The following is a 15,533-nucleotide window of genomic DNA, read 5'->3' as shown; positions in this document are numbered from 1 at the left end:
TCTTTCTTGCGTATAATTCTACCATCAGTTTCGTGCATCGTTAACAATCCGAATTTCAAACGATTTTGAGTTTTCTTTCTTTATCATTACACCTTTTATTACAATTACAATTTCTCTATCGACAATAGGTAATTATTTATAGCCTATTTGTTCGTCAGTTCGACCTCGAATACGAGTACGTTCGTATTCTGTAACTTGAAAACGAATCAGAGAGAATTGAATTTTATTCATTATATCGACGTGTCGAATTTATCTCGGAAATTAACCTACGCGTTGGATAAAAACGAAACGCTCCGTGTATGATGGAATAAAACGAGAAAGAGAACAATGGGACCACGGAAAACACTCGGTGAGTAATTCAGAAATCGAAATGCACGTCCCTGATAGTCTCTCGTTTTCATCGCGACGTTATCGGACAGTTGGTGACAGGACTGATACGATACATATTGACGATATTCAAACAATATCGAACTACTTAATGGAAAGTATCGAAAGGCATTGAAATGTCAGCTATTTGGTATCAATTTTCGATATCCGTACTTTTGTAACAAATACTGATCGATTCCAATATCGTGTAACTCCGAACGCGCATGGATATTATTCTCAACGTCTCAAAAATGAGGAAGTGAAACCTAATCGTTACGAAGGAAGCAGCAGAGACATACGATACGAATTCTTTGCTCTTGAGACAAAATAAAATTTTACCCTTACGAGCTTTATTCGTACGAACAAAGAACAGAGAAATTAAAATTGTCCTTCATTCATAATTTTACAATTTAGAAAATGCAATCGTTAAAAATGGTACAACTCGAAATTAGAATTTATTTTCCGTCTTTGTTGCGTTTACAATAGCATCGATATTAATATAGTGTATATTATTATATTAATATATAATAATATTAATATATTATTCATTTCAGTATTGTAAGTTTCATATTATTCCACTCACTGTTATAACAATATTATAATATCGTACACAGTGTTATAACATATTATAATATATATACACAGTATTAAATAATTCTATTCAATATTATACAATATTATTCTTCTCTCTTAGACCGATATTCGTTACAAAAAAATCGGTATTAAAAATTAATAAGAAACACATACCTGTTGTCTCTAATTGACGCGTATCGACTACTTCCTGTACCAAAATAGTTTCGATATTGAATGATACTCCTTCGTTCGGTCCTGTCGCTTCTATTTTTTCTTTCAAGTAGCATACAAGATGCATTTCTCGGTGAAAAAAAGCTTCTTCCTCGCGTCAGTTTTTCGTCACGCGTTTGGTAGGAAGTCGTGGCGAGCAATAAATTGCTCGCGCATTTATCCACGTGGTAACGATTGACATAATAGCGTGACACGTGTGTCGAGCATGTGCTGCGGCCAGAAGGGATGCAAGGGGCGTGTGCAGGGAAATTAGATGCAGAGCAGCCAAGCTGGCTAACCGCGTTAAAAAAAGGACCAACTTTCAAACGCTAATGCGCGAGATTCCTAGAAACGAGCGGTTTTCTTTTTCCAAATGTAATCTCCGCGCTGGGAAATTGTACACTGTGTTTTCTTTTGTTCGCGCGGTTACGTAAACGTGTTTCCCTTTTACGGTCGGTGTGTGTGTGTGTTTTTTTTTTTTTTTTTTTTTTTTTTGTATTTTTCAACGTTACTTTTTTCCAGTCTCGTTCAACGTACACAATACCGTAACGTTTTATACACGAGAACTCGTTGAACATTTTAATCCCCCTACGAAGAATTTTGAATTACGCAAGCAAGGTTTCCGCATTGTCTTCGAAACAGATATTTTTTTCGTCTCGAAGCTGTTGCACAGTGCTCGGTTGAAATATCGGGATTGAAAATAGAAAGAAAAGTGCAACACTTTTCCAATTAGGCGAAAAGGTCTCTGTTTTCGTTTTTGAAAATCATCTTATCGGCTTGTTGCAAACAAAAATCAGAGCTGCAGCTTTCGTACGATATTCATTTTGCACGTGGACTCTTGTTCAATTTTCGATAATTCTTCTTTTTTATTCTGAAATGTTCCATTTCGTTGTACACTGTTGCGAGTTCTACGCGCGTATCATGTTTTTGGTGACGTTCGATAAAATAAATTAGTAACAACAATGCGAGTCTAGACAATTATTTACTTTGAGAAATTTATGCAGAAATAGAGGTACACATTTTAAACGTAATTATAATTATTTATAGATTATAATTCCGTTTTATTTTCGTTCACCGCGATAAATTTATAACTTCTTTAACTTTCAGACGTCATCGAATTCCTTCTAATCGATTGAAATAAATTTATGTATACACTTCGTTGTATATTGGTCGACTTCGATTTATTGTGCCTTTAAATTAAATTTAAATGAATTATAAATATATATAATTGGAATTCGTCTAATATTACTCGATGCTTTATTAATACTGTCCAATGTTACTTAATACTTTGTTCATATTATAACACCGGGTAGCTATAGAATTATGGATTATAACAAAGCATGACGAAATGCAAAGAAATAACAAACAATAACTATTCAACGACAAAAGGACTTTTTATTACGATCAAAGTGTCTTTAGATTACTTCTAAACAAAGAAGATTTACCTTAGCCTTCTGCATACGATTATCGTACAAACAATAGAAATTAATATTCCGACCTTTAGTTGCGAAGAAAGACTCGCTAAATTATACACGGTTCTCGTATCTATATTTTTCCTCTCGTTATCTACAAAATGCACAAAATGTACAAAATGTAGAAAATCTCGAATAGGAAAGTTCCTCGAGACTTTCCAAAAGCACACTTATCGAACAGCAAAAAGACATTTTATTACGATTAAAGTGTCTTTACATTACTTCGAAACAAAGAAGATTTACCTTAGCCTTCTGCATACGATTATTGAGCAAACAATAAAAATTAATATTCCGACCTTTAGTTGCGAAGAAAGACTCGCTAAAGTATACACGGTTCTCGTATCTATATTTTACCTCTCGTTATCTACAAAATGTAGAAAATCTCGAATAGAAAAGTTCCTCGAGACTTTCCAAAAGCACACTTATCGAACAGCAAAAAGACTCTTTATTACGATTAAAGTGTCTTTACCTTAGCCTTCTGCATACGATTATCGTACAAACAATAGAAATTAATATTCCGACCTTTAGTTGCGAAGAAAGACTCGCTAAATTATACACGGTTCTCGTATCTATATTTTACGTCTCGTTATCTACAAAATGTAGAAAATCTCGAATAGAAAAGTTCCTCGAGACTTTCCAAAAGCACACTTATCGAACAGCAAAAAGACTCTTTATTACGATTAAAGTGTCTTTACCTTAGCCTTCTGCATACGATTATCGTACAAACAATAGAAATTAATATTCCGACCTTTAGTTGCGAAGAAAGACTCGCTAAATTATACACGGTTCTCGTATCTATATTTTACGTCTCGTTATCTACAAAATGTAGAAAATCTCGAATAGGAAAGTTCCAGGAAACTTTCCAAAAGCACGCTTATCGTTCGAAAGATCTCCAAGTCGCGTTATCGTTGCGAGGAAACCAAGTGCGAAGAAGACTCCGCTACTCTCGACTCAAAACCCGGGAATGACTCACGAGAGTGGTAATAAACACGTCATGTCCACGGGGAACGCGCATAAATAATTAATCGCTTCGAAGATGCAATTTATGCATCGTTCGACGCGTAGGCGTGAAACAAGTTTAAACTGTTCGCTCAGCTCCCATCGTGGCGTGGCGTTGGAAGTGGAAACCACCGAATACGCGATCAACGTTTAAATAATCGAGCCGATCGATATCGGTACGCTACCGTGCGTATGCGGGAACGGGACTCCTCCGGCTGATCAAACGAGATAAAAAAGTCACGCGAGCCGACGTTTAATAAAATTCTTCGCGACGAAACGCATGAAAATCCGTCTTATCTCCGCACGCACTTGCCACGCAAACGTTACGCTACGCTTAATTAATTAGAAGGAGTCTCTTGTTACGCGCTGTCCCTGACATTAAATTTGTCGAGCAGCTGGATCCACGGTCGAGACAGTGTCAGAATTTTTCGCTTACATTGGATGAGAAATTACGGTCTCGCGTTGCGAACTTGATATCCGATTTCGCGGGACGAACACTTAACGGGCGACGATATACGAGGTAAGACATCGGGAACTGTGCAAGACCAGACATATGAAATTACGATTTATCGATCACGGGAAACGTTCCTTTTCGAAGTGTGTCATATTCCATTGGGTGCGTTCGAACAGAGACGATTCACATTTCTTACGTTCTATTATCGGTATTATAATTGTAAGGTCAAAGTAGGAAAACTAGTTGTAGTGGGAAAATTGTTTGAAGGTGAATTTATTTGAAATATAAGTTACGCGAATTATTACTTGAGAAGTGAATTAAATATATTGTTATTTAGTAAATTGAGTTTTTAATTACTATTTTGTTTCTTATCTAGAAGATACAATTCCAGATACAAATAATTATGGTAAGTAAGCCATTGAGAAATATTAAAACGATTTCAAATTTTTTTGAATGATTACTCTTTTTTTTCTTTAATGCTGTGTTGCAAACGATAAATAGGCGAATTTAACGACTGGTAATGTTGAAGCGATATTACTTCTCAAAATATGAATTGTATTTTTTAACTATTGTGGAGGTAGGATGATTACGATTCGAAGTAATCTCCGTTTTCAAATGATAAATGGAAGATTGTTAATTCTTTCCTCGAAGATTGTCATTGAATAAATATAAAGATTGGAGAGAATTTCTTACTTGAATCTTGTATAAAGAACGTAACTTGAAAGCGGGCAATATTTATTTAACCCCTCTCTAACAATTAGTATTGACCGAATGAATAATGAATCTGGTATAAAGAGTGTAACTTGAAAGCGGGCAATATTTATTTAGCCTCTCTCTAACAATTAGTATTGACCGAATGAATAATGAATCTGGTATAAAGAGTGTAACTTGAAAGCGGGCAATATTTATTTAGCCCCTCTCTAACAATCAGTATTGATTGAATAAATAGTAAGTGCCATTTAAATCATTCTTGGTCTTCTTGTTGTCTTGGAAAATACGAGACACGAGAAAGTTGAAATGCTTCTGTTCGACAAGTTCCTTTGGATAAAATATTGGGTCGTTCTGAAAGTCATTTCGTTTTCCAAAATGGAGAATATATAATTTAATGAAATGTTTATACACTCTAAAAAACTCGTGTTTCATTTTCACCAAAAAGAAAAACGAAATGACTTTCCGAACAACCTAATATACTTCACGTGAAATATTTTTTCCCGAAAAAAAGAATACATAAATATAAAGTTGTTCGAAATGATTATTGTTACTTACTCCATGCACGACGCGTTTCCATGATGGCGTAAAATTTCACAGGGAGCGAGAAAAAATATTTTTCTGCGGATGGTATTAAAATTCTATGGAATTTTTCCCGACGAACGTGTTACCTGATAGTATGAACGATCTGAACAACTTTTCTCATAAAGCGAGTGCAAGGAAACAGGAAAACTGAATAGGGTGGAACTATATTATCACAGTTTGATAGAAAACTTGACTTTCACTCGCAGTTTTAGAGTACCCAGAGACAATAAATTTTCTCGATTTTCAACTGCACGCGCGGGAGAAAAGTAAAGAACGAGTGTGAAATTTCAACTTTGATGAAACATTGAAGAATTCTTTACTCTCTTTCGTTAAGTTTACGATATGGAAACCGATGGATCTTCGTTTATCACAGACAACGTGGGGCAATAAGAAATATGTGTATACCACGATTCATCATGCTCTCTGTTACCTTTATGTTTCTTTCCTACATTTCTCCCTGATTGCAAACGAAAAACATTTAATCTCGCGGCTACCGAATTGCAATTCTGCATGGAGGATGCAAACCATAGTTCAGCTTCAGGGTCGTTCTCCTTGCTTTCATTATTGCTCATAAAGTGCAATACCCAGGAAAGTATGACGTTTCTACAATAAATATTAAAATATTGCTACTACGTTACTGTTCCTTTCAATGTAAAAAACCGATGCAAAAAATCATGCAAAATGAATACATAAATAAAATGGCAATTATTCTTTCGTATTTTTCGTTTATTAAATGTTACTACGTTTTAGTTTTATTATTTCGTTGCATTGATTACTTTGAAAGTTACTGGTAAAATAAAATACGAAAAGGAGAAAGTTACAATGGAAGAGTAGAAATTATTGATCTTCATCGTACATTAAAAAAAAAAAAAAAAAAAAAAAAAAAAAAAAAAAAAAAAAAAAAAAAAAAAAAAAAAACAACACTTAGGGCAAATTTCGAAAAATCGTATTTGAGTAATCGAAAATATACGACACGAATTAAAAGTCACGATTCGACGAACAAAGAACAATTATTCTAGAATATCAAGAATTTAGTTAAATGAGTTACAAGTGAACTTAGAACGTGAATAGTTCTGAAAATTTTTTTTAAAATACTAAGTTTGTATTTTTATACAATTACAGCTTAAATTTTATATATACTGAACGATTTCTATTATGAGATACTTCTCGTACAAATACTCCATAAATCACAATTATACACTGCATTATAATTGTGTAATTGTAATGGTACTGATGAAATTTATATTTTTATACTTAAATTTATTTTTTATATATATGTGCCGAACGATTTCTACTATGAGATACTTCTCGTACAAATGTTCCATAAATCACAATTACACACTGCATTATAATTGTGTAATTGTAATGGTACTGATGAAATTTATATTTTTATACTTAAATTTATTTTTTATATATATGTACCGAACGATTTCTACTATGAGATACTTCTCGTACAAATGTTCCATAAATCACAATTATACACTGCATTATAATTGTGTAATTGTAATGGTACTGATGAAATTTATATTTTTATACTTAAATTTATTTTTTATATACATATGTACCGAACGATTTCTACTATGAGATACTTCTCGTACAAATGTTCCATAAATCACAATTACACACTGCGTTGTAATCGTGTAATTGTAACTGTACCGATAGAATCTATATAGATTACGAACACGTTTCGTTCGTATATTGAATTCATTTTACGGAGATCGAGACGCAAGCGAAAACGATGGACAATTTCGCACCGAGAGTGAGCGTGCTCCGGAGAAATATTTTTACGGATGACGAAACAAGACGTTCCCTCGACCATCAATTTAAAAATCCTTTCGTATTAGCAAGAACGAGCGGCAACGAAAATAAAAATGTTAACACGCTCGATGACTTAAGCCCGACCTTCGTCCTCCTGTTTATTGAATCGCCCGACCGCCTACTTTCGTGCACTTGCAATGATCTCATCTCTGAATTCCTTCTACGGTGTGTTTTATTGTTATAATACAGTGCCCGTAGAGAGTCGTTCTTAACGAATATCGATGGTTTCGTGGCATTCCTACAAGATTACCAATGGTAATAATCGGTCGTCGAGCTTGAACAGTAACGATAGTAAGTTTCCTTTCAATCGATGAACTAAGAACGTATGTAAGCACAATGGGGTTCAGTATACCTTTAACGACTATATTAACATTAATTCTACGGGATCCGTCGTTTTGACGCGTTTCGATTGACGAGGAAAATTATAAAAATCGTTTGAATTTTTCTTCTACCAGTTGTACTGACTTTTATCCATTTAACGATATTTATATCCATTTATATCGAAATTTATATTTTCTTCAAAGCTTTCTAATTTTATAATTCTCTATGTGATATACTTATCTCTTTCTGATACAGGTCAATTTGATACAAGAAATGTTCATTAATCTATAGTTAAGGTAACGAAAGAAATTATAAAAAGAAAATTTATACATAATATGTAGTATTATAAAAATTATAATTTACGGTTCGAATACTTTGGTATTCTAGTTCATTTATAAATTGCAATCAGTATCGTTAATTTTAACGTCTGGGGTATTAAATCTATTGTAATCTCATTTTAGCCTGGATTTACGGAAACCATTACGATAATAACGGTAATAATGATCATCGGAATAAGAATGTTATTATCGAAAAATTATAACGACTCATCGTATCGTGATCCGAATGAATAATCTGCAGCAATTAAAAGGGTACAAGTTTCGCCGCTGCTGTGAATTTTAAATTCGAATACTTGTTATGCAGTTTTGCACAATAATTCGCAGAAAGCGTATATGCATCAAGGTATCGACGTTGATTAAATTAAACGAGTAAGATACGCGTATCGTTCGACGAGATGTTTTCAAATGAAATTGTATTCTAGAAAGCAATGTAAAGAATAAAATAAATCTTGTTTATCTTGGTGTATTCAGTGTCACATTTTTATCTTAAATATCGTCGTAGCGCCATTGGTACCTCACTTAAGAGCGAGCAGAACACATTCAATGATGACTCGGGGGTTAATGGGGCACACTTAAGGAATATTTCTCGAAGATTATGAACGATAACAGTGAGAGATCGAGTTACAACTTTTCACGAACCACTGCAGGAAAGGCACTTCCATCCGAAACGTATTATACTTAAACAACGATATTAACAAAATTCAATTACAGCCGTGAAATTAATTTTAGAACGATCCTCGTGACATCCCCGTGAATATGGATTTCAATTAAATTATAATTATCAGTCGCGAGTGAGCAATTCCAAACAGCGTAAAAGGAGATACGTCGTGACCGGGGTACAAAAAATCAAAATAACGTACAATTAACATAACGATTCTTATATTTTCAATGCGTGCATCGATTCTCCGGCATTTGTAATTTTCAATCGTACCGTTGCTTTCTATTGTTCTTGCATCGTAAATAACAAACGAAGAATCGAACAAATAACCGATTCGTAATGTAGTAACTAACATGGAAATACGATCGAGATACCTTCGGGACACTTCTTGAATACACGAGAGCGGTATAAAAATATTCCGTTCCGCGTCCAAGTTCGTCGACCATAAACTTCGAACACCGAGACGCCTCGAAACAGAATGAGGATGCAATAATAACCCTTCCTACGATCTCGTCGCACTATTTCAAACCGCAGAAGAAAAAAAAATAAAAAAACCCGGAACACGCCCGCGAAGTGAGTCACTGGCTGCTCACGTACGATATAATAGTGGAAACGGAAAAGTTTCATTAGCCGGGGTTCAGTTTACTGGCAACGAACCGGCGTGATTTATCGTTACGCGGCAAAAACACGAAAGCTTCACGTTCGTCCGAACTGGCACGTCACTTCTGTCACGAAGTTATTAATAAACGCCATCCTGTCATTGCCACCGTGCAGCCATGATTGATCCACCGTTCACGTCGTGCCGTGCGCGGTTTTAAAATTCAAATACCGTTCGAAAATATCGGGAGGAAATTGAGCACGAAGACCCGCGATCTGCCGGACGCGTGCATATTTGAACGATTTAACGTGACCACGGTGTACATTTTACATAGAACACACTTCTAACCGATTGTTTCGCAACGATACACGAATCGAACGATTCGATTCGATACCCGCTTACGCGGAACACTCGGTTCGTAAATACGTTCACGGCGTTTCATGAAGTGTGTATATGTATTCGGTTTTACCTTGCTTCGTGTCTCCGGAATGTATTCCAGCGTCTTGTCCTCGGGTTCACCTACAACGTCGACGAACCTATTCGTCCGTGTTTACGTTTCGTTCGAGCACCCGTAACCAAATGACCATATTCTCGTCGGTAACGCTCTCCTCCGAAAATCACTCTTGGCAATGTAGCGTCGAGAGCCCGCTTAACCTAATCGCGCACGCACACTTGGCACGCGAATCTCAGAATCGCGTCGAACGAACGGAAATCGCCGATATTACCGCGAGCATCGCGAACGCGAAGTATCAACGCCGCGACTCGTTTCACGAAACTTTTATCACCATTCGCGCGAACTATTCGCGGTGATAGCATCGAGGTTACGTACGACCGAGTTTCTTCCTTCACTCGAGGAAACTCACTTTCGAGCGGAAGCAGTAGGGTTTCCCCGCTACGAACCGGACACGTTGACAAACGAAGAGGAACGGAACGGTCGCGCGACACAACAGGACACACAAGAGGAACGAGACGACGTACGTCCGGAGCGCGTGGCGTGTGCGCATCGACTGCTAACTAACTTCACCCGACGAGCATCGAGTACGATCTCTTGTTTCCGTCTTTGTCCCACTGCCGTGCGTGTCCTACTCGCCCTCTCTCCCTCGCGCTTGTTTATCTCCGCCTATCGTTCCGTCTTCTGTTTCCCTCCCTTTCCGCCCTCCGTTGGTCCTTCTCGGGGAACCTTTTTCTCCGATTGGCCGTCCTTCTCGCACTTGTCGCGTGTAGCCCGAAAGATCTTCGATCTCTTCTTCCCCTTTTCTCCGTCTTTGTTCCACCCCCGGTGCTCAATTCGTGTATCATAAGAGCAAGCTTTCTTGCGTCTTTCACGCTCGCGCTCTCCCGTTGACAGAAAGATGCATCGGCCGTGTTCGCAAGCCATTTAACATAATACGTCGCTATTTTCGCCATTTTAATTGGGAATTATTTGTGTCTGGCGACCACGAACCGCTCAGGCCTCGTATATCACGCGATACGTTCCAAGATTTCACGGTTTAACCACATCCGGAACGATTTCTTTGCGAACCATCGTAACTGCGAAATTGAATTCTTTTTACGCGAGAACACGTAACAGAGGGCGCTCCGTTTCGTACGTAATATTTTCGACGATACGTTTACCACGATATTGAATTACGAGACGACGGTCATTTAGAAGGATTAAACTTTCGCAAAATAGCAATTGGTTAAACTTTATCCTTCATTTTGCTTACAGTATTCTATGTTTTCTCGAGCTTGTATCATTTCCATTACGGTGGACAAAATTACCGAATAAATGAACATTTTCCTACTCGATATTTAGATTTAATTTTCACGATGACTCCGCGAACTCCTGTTTCATCTCGAAGTAAAATTACGTCAAAACTGTTTATGTAGGGAAACTAGAGAGAATGTTGCACCTTCGCTATAATTAAGCTGGTAGCAGCAAAGGGTTTGCAGAAGCATTTGAAACGCCTGCAGCTTGTTACATTCGAAATGCAGCGCGACGGTTTTATAAACTTCTCGGTCTGTTCTCGTGACGAAAATCGAAAAACAGACTTCTCGCCCCTTCTCCCGAGCGAAGTCGAGATCCCTTCTGCTCTCTCCATGATATTTGACTCCGGAACGTGACTCCGGAGAAGCTTTTCTTGCTCGTTTCCAAAGTGGCGCGCAAATATCCACAAAGACCGAACATTTCTTTCTCGTTGAAGATACGTTTCGTTCCATCGAAAAAAAAAGAAAAAAAAAGATAGAGAGAAATTTCAAATTACCGAATTTTTCGCTCTGACTTTCCGTAAATTAAAACTCGAGAGGTTTAATCTCCGCTCCGTCGCGAAATTTATTTACGAAAGAGGATCGAGTAACAAACATCGCGAGTATAAGAGTTTTCTTTTTTTTTTCTTCTTCTTTTTTTCGTCCGAATGTACCACATGAATTTTTTTTATTAAAACGATCGTTAAAGTTTGCCCATGAAAGGATGAAGTTTCTCTCGCAATTTTTTCCAACCTCTTTTTGTTACATTCTTTCGACCGCTTTTGTGGTATTTCCACGACCAGTCCCGTAGTCCGGCGCAATCATAAAATTCTGGATACCCGCGGTACAAGTAGGATGACCGTAAAAAACACGATCCTTATGCGTTTCAACTTCCAGTGCAATCCGATTGGCTGTAATTTGCCGAATACCATATATGTACCGTCGTTAGCTACTCAATCCGTACAGTGGTCGTGACATTTTCGCGATTTTCTTTCCTTTTTATTTTTGCTTCTTTACGCACCGTTTATCATAATAAAATGCAACATTACGTATTCAACGAAACGTAACGATTATATTTCCATTCGAATAATCCTTATTATACTACGAATAATAAATTTCCAAATACACCGGAAGGCTACCGATAAAATGAATAGTTTTCATCGTTTGCTATCAATTGTATAATTATCCTATTGTCGTTTTCGAAGAGAAATTTTTTTCACGACGATTCCGCGATAAAATTCATTCAACAATGTACAACGATTGCGGAAATATGGATTTATAAATCAAAACTTTTTTTCTTTCTTTTTTTAAATTATTTTCATTTCATTTTGCACGTCAAATATATTTTGGCTGCAACGGGGTGCGATTTTCAGTGAATAATATAACATTTCCAATAGTACGAACATTAAAGGTTAAACGTTTGATCGTATCAGGAAAAGCTTTTCGTTAATTGAAGGTGGTTCGTGTTTTCGATCATACTCCGCGGCAATATTGTCGAACCTTTTCGAAATTCATTCCTTTAATCGACAGAGTAATATCACGGTGAATTATTAACGCAAAGCACGACCAAGGGTTAAAATATGTTTCAATTAACTCTAGAAACATTACATTAACCGATCTTGTTAAACGAGTTCCTATTGCGTTCGGACGGTGAAAGTTAATACAAAAATGACAAAGTAATACGATAGCATCGAAAACTATTATTGTTGTTAACTTCTCCACGATCAATGTTAACTGCGCGATAAAGTTACCGGCAATTTCTCAATTTTTATCGAAACTTTTCAGTATCGAGACTTCCACGAGTATGTACCTTCATCTTCAAACGAGTCCGACCTAAACCTGTAACAAGTTTTCCCGAGTCAGAACCAATCGATAGCAAGGGAAAACTTTGAGATCGTAACCAAAAAAATTTTCCTCTCTGGAGATGTGCTTGCGAAGTTCGATTCGAGAAAAGTACTTACATTTCCCGAATACTATATCGTGGAACAAAAAGACAATATCCAAAGTAACGTTATGTTCGAAACTCTAACACTTAGTTTATTTATAGACGATCTTTTCGATCGATGAAACTTTTAAGTAAATGATTTCAATCAGTTTTCTTTTAAGAAACTGATTAAAGTAAATTTTCAGGAATAGTATGTTTCAAAAAATTCGCTTGGAGATATACCTTAAAACGAATCGTATTTTTCATAATTGTTATAGGTTTAAGTATCTCAATTATCGGTGTTAATACGATGATAATTTTACCAAATGCACGATTTATTATTGCACGATATGTTGTAGCTTTTAAAAAATTGGACGACTTCCCAAACGATAAAACCAGATTGTTCGTTAATTACTTTGACCAATGCAAAGTATACAACAATTAAAATGAGATCGTGCAGGTAACATTATCAAGCTATTAGTATGCATGCACGACTACACGCTGTAAAGAATTTAGTACAATTTGTAGGTTCGCACGAGATAACACAGCAGCTCCAAGTGCCGTATAATGTTTCATATCTTGACAAATGTTTCACGAATGCAACACTAATTATGCCCTTCGTTGTCACATGGTCTCGAAAAAGTGGGATCAGATTTCTGAAAATTGTTGGTAATTGAACTACTTCACAAGAAAAAAAGAAACTATTAGGTATATACACGATACAATGATACTTCTGCTGAATATTTAAGGTAAGTATTTGGAGCACAGTGGTTTGCAAGATTGCATATTTTTATGATTCAAAGTACACCGTTATTATTTATTCTACTCTGATAAATACCGATGATATGCACTATCGGCTAAAAATTTAAAACCGCCACAAAAGAAGAATGTTATGCAGAATTATGCAATTTTTTGTATTCAGATAAAATTCTTTTTTTTATCATTCGGAGAATCTTATTTCATTTTGATAAGAATATATGTAGTATTCACGAGTCAAAGCTATGAAATAACTTTGCGTTTATATTTCTTTAGACAGCCTTTTCGTTGAAATATTTTTCCTTGGAATTCTTTATCGTTTGAACGGTTCTTTGAATGAATTTTTCAATCGTATCTTGACTGATGTTCTTTCAACATTTATTTACAAGCTTCCATAAGTGCTCTTTTCAACATTGGTATTTCTCAATCGTTAAATATACACTTTGGCAGCATTGACTGCTTATATTGACATTTACACTACCGCTCAAATTAGTATCTTTCATAATTCGAGTCAAATCTTATTTTTGTAATACAAAAAAACTTGTATTTCGGTTAAATTTACTTGTAATCGATATTAAAATGTTTTCAATATTCCTGACTGTTAATCGAGTTTATTTCATAACGATAAGTGCCCGTAGCACTTAAGCTTGTAAAATAAAAACTATAATAGTTATTTCACAGTAGGTACACTTTTATTCTAACCATTCGATCCACTTCCAAGATCATCGTCGAACGAAGATGTTGCTCGATTGGTGACACAAAAGAACTCTGTATAAAAATATTCCAAGGTGCGGAAATCTTGGAATTCCAATCATCCGTATCATCCCCCCACTTTCTCTCATTCGATCGGAATAATAGAAACAGCTAATGACTTTCTGGAGCGATATCGAGCTGCATATTAGTCCACGTCGTCCCGAGGAATTCGCGGTTGCTATTTGCGTATTAATGGGGTCCCGTGGAGGCAGCGGTGGCGCCATGACTTTAGGGGGTGATAAACGTATTTTATGGCCGCGACCCGCAGCGGTTTCTCCGTCCTTGCAATTAACGGTAAAACACCGGTGGGTTGTGTGCGGATGTACCGTGTGTTTCAATACCGGCGCAGGTAAGTGCAGGAGATATCGTGGGCAACGACGTCGCTAAATAAAAACCTAATGGCGCTGAGAACGAGACGAGGGATCGTTTTCATTTTTCCAAGTGGCACTCGCGGCCGAACATTACGCAATGAACGTCTCCTCGGTAACGTTTTATCCAAATCGGAGAAATTACGTATTAATGGTAACAATTTTGTCGCGATCCGAGCACGCGGAGAAGTTTGGAGCGTACCTCGGGTCTTTTTCGACCCGTCGTGTACTTACGATGTATTGTTTCTTCGGAATCGAAGTTGTTGTAATTGCGACTGATGTTGTATTTTCTTAGCTCTTTTTATAATATTGTATAGTTGATCTTTAGTGATTATTTTGCGTGGATAGTGATGAGTATTGTTGCCTTGAATAATAACCTGCGAAATATTGTTTCTCCAGAATCGAAGCTGTTGTAAATGCGACCGATCTTGTATTTTCTTAGCTCTTTTTATAGTATTGTATAGTTGATCTTTAATTGGTATTTAGTTATTTCTTGTGGATAGTAATGAGTATTGTTGCCTTAAACAACAACTTGTGAAATATTGTTTCTCCAGAATCGAAGTTGTTGTAAATGCGACCAATCTTATATTTGCTTAGCTCTTTTTATAGTATTGTATAATTAATCTTTAGTTGGTATTTAGTGGTTATTTCGTGTGGATAGTGATGAGTATTTTTGCCTTAAACAACACTGGTAGAGTTGAATGGGGTACATATGAAAGAGAAATAATAGATTTTTAAGAGAACACTTATTATGTTTGTAATTATACAAAAGAATATTTTTGAAGGTAGAATGTTTTGAGGTTAACATCAATTTTGCATGGAATCGTCCAATTATTAGTTGTACGAATGAGTATTATTTTGATTTTTTATATATTATTCTATAGTATAGAATCTAGATGAGTATTAA

General features: G+C 36.2%; 1 protein-coding gene across 7 annotated transcripts in view; it reads right to left on the bottom strand.

Moving 5' to 3' along the window:
* The window catches only part of C3g (C3G guanyl-nucleotide exchange factor), a 111,712-nt gene that overhangs the window by 45,536 nt on the left and 50,643 nt on the right, over window positions 1-15,533 (bottom strand). The window contains exon 1 of one of the 7 annotated variants that reach the window (XM_076305413.1): window positions 9,570-10,101. The exons of the other annotated variants lie outside the window; for them this stretch is intronic. The gene's annotated coding sequence lies outside the window, so the exon portion shown is untranslated. Of the gene's footprint in view, window positions 1-9,569; window positions 10,102-15,533 lie in introns of those variants that run through there. 7 annotated transcript variants of the gene reach the window in all.

This window comes from Ptiloglossa arizonensis, chromosome 2 (genome assembly GCF_051014685.1).
Source record: "Ptiloglossa arizonensis isolate GNS036 chromosome 2, iyPtiAriz1_principal, whole genome shotgun sequence".
NCBI classification, from domain to species: Eukaryota; Metazoa; Arthropoda; class Insecta; order Hymenoptera; family Colletidae; genus Ptiloglossa; species Ptiloglossa arizonensis.
Note: the sequence above shows the minus strand (reverse complement) of the source record. Positions and strands in the feature narration are given on the sequence as shown.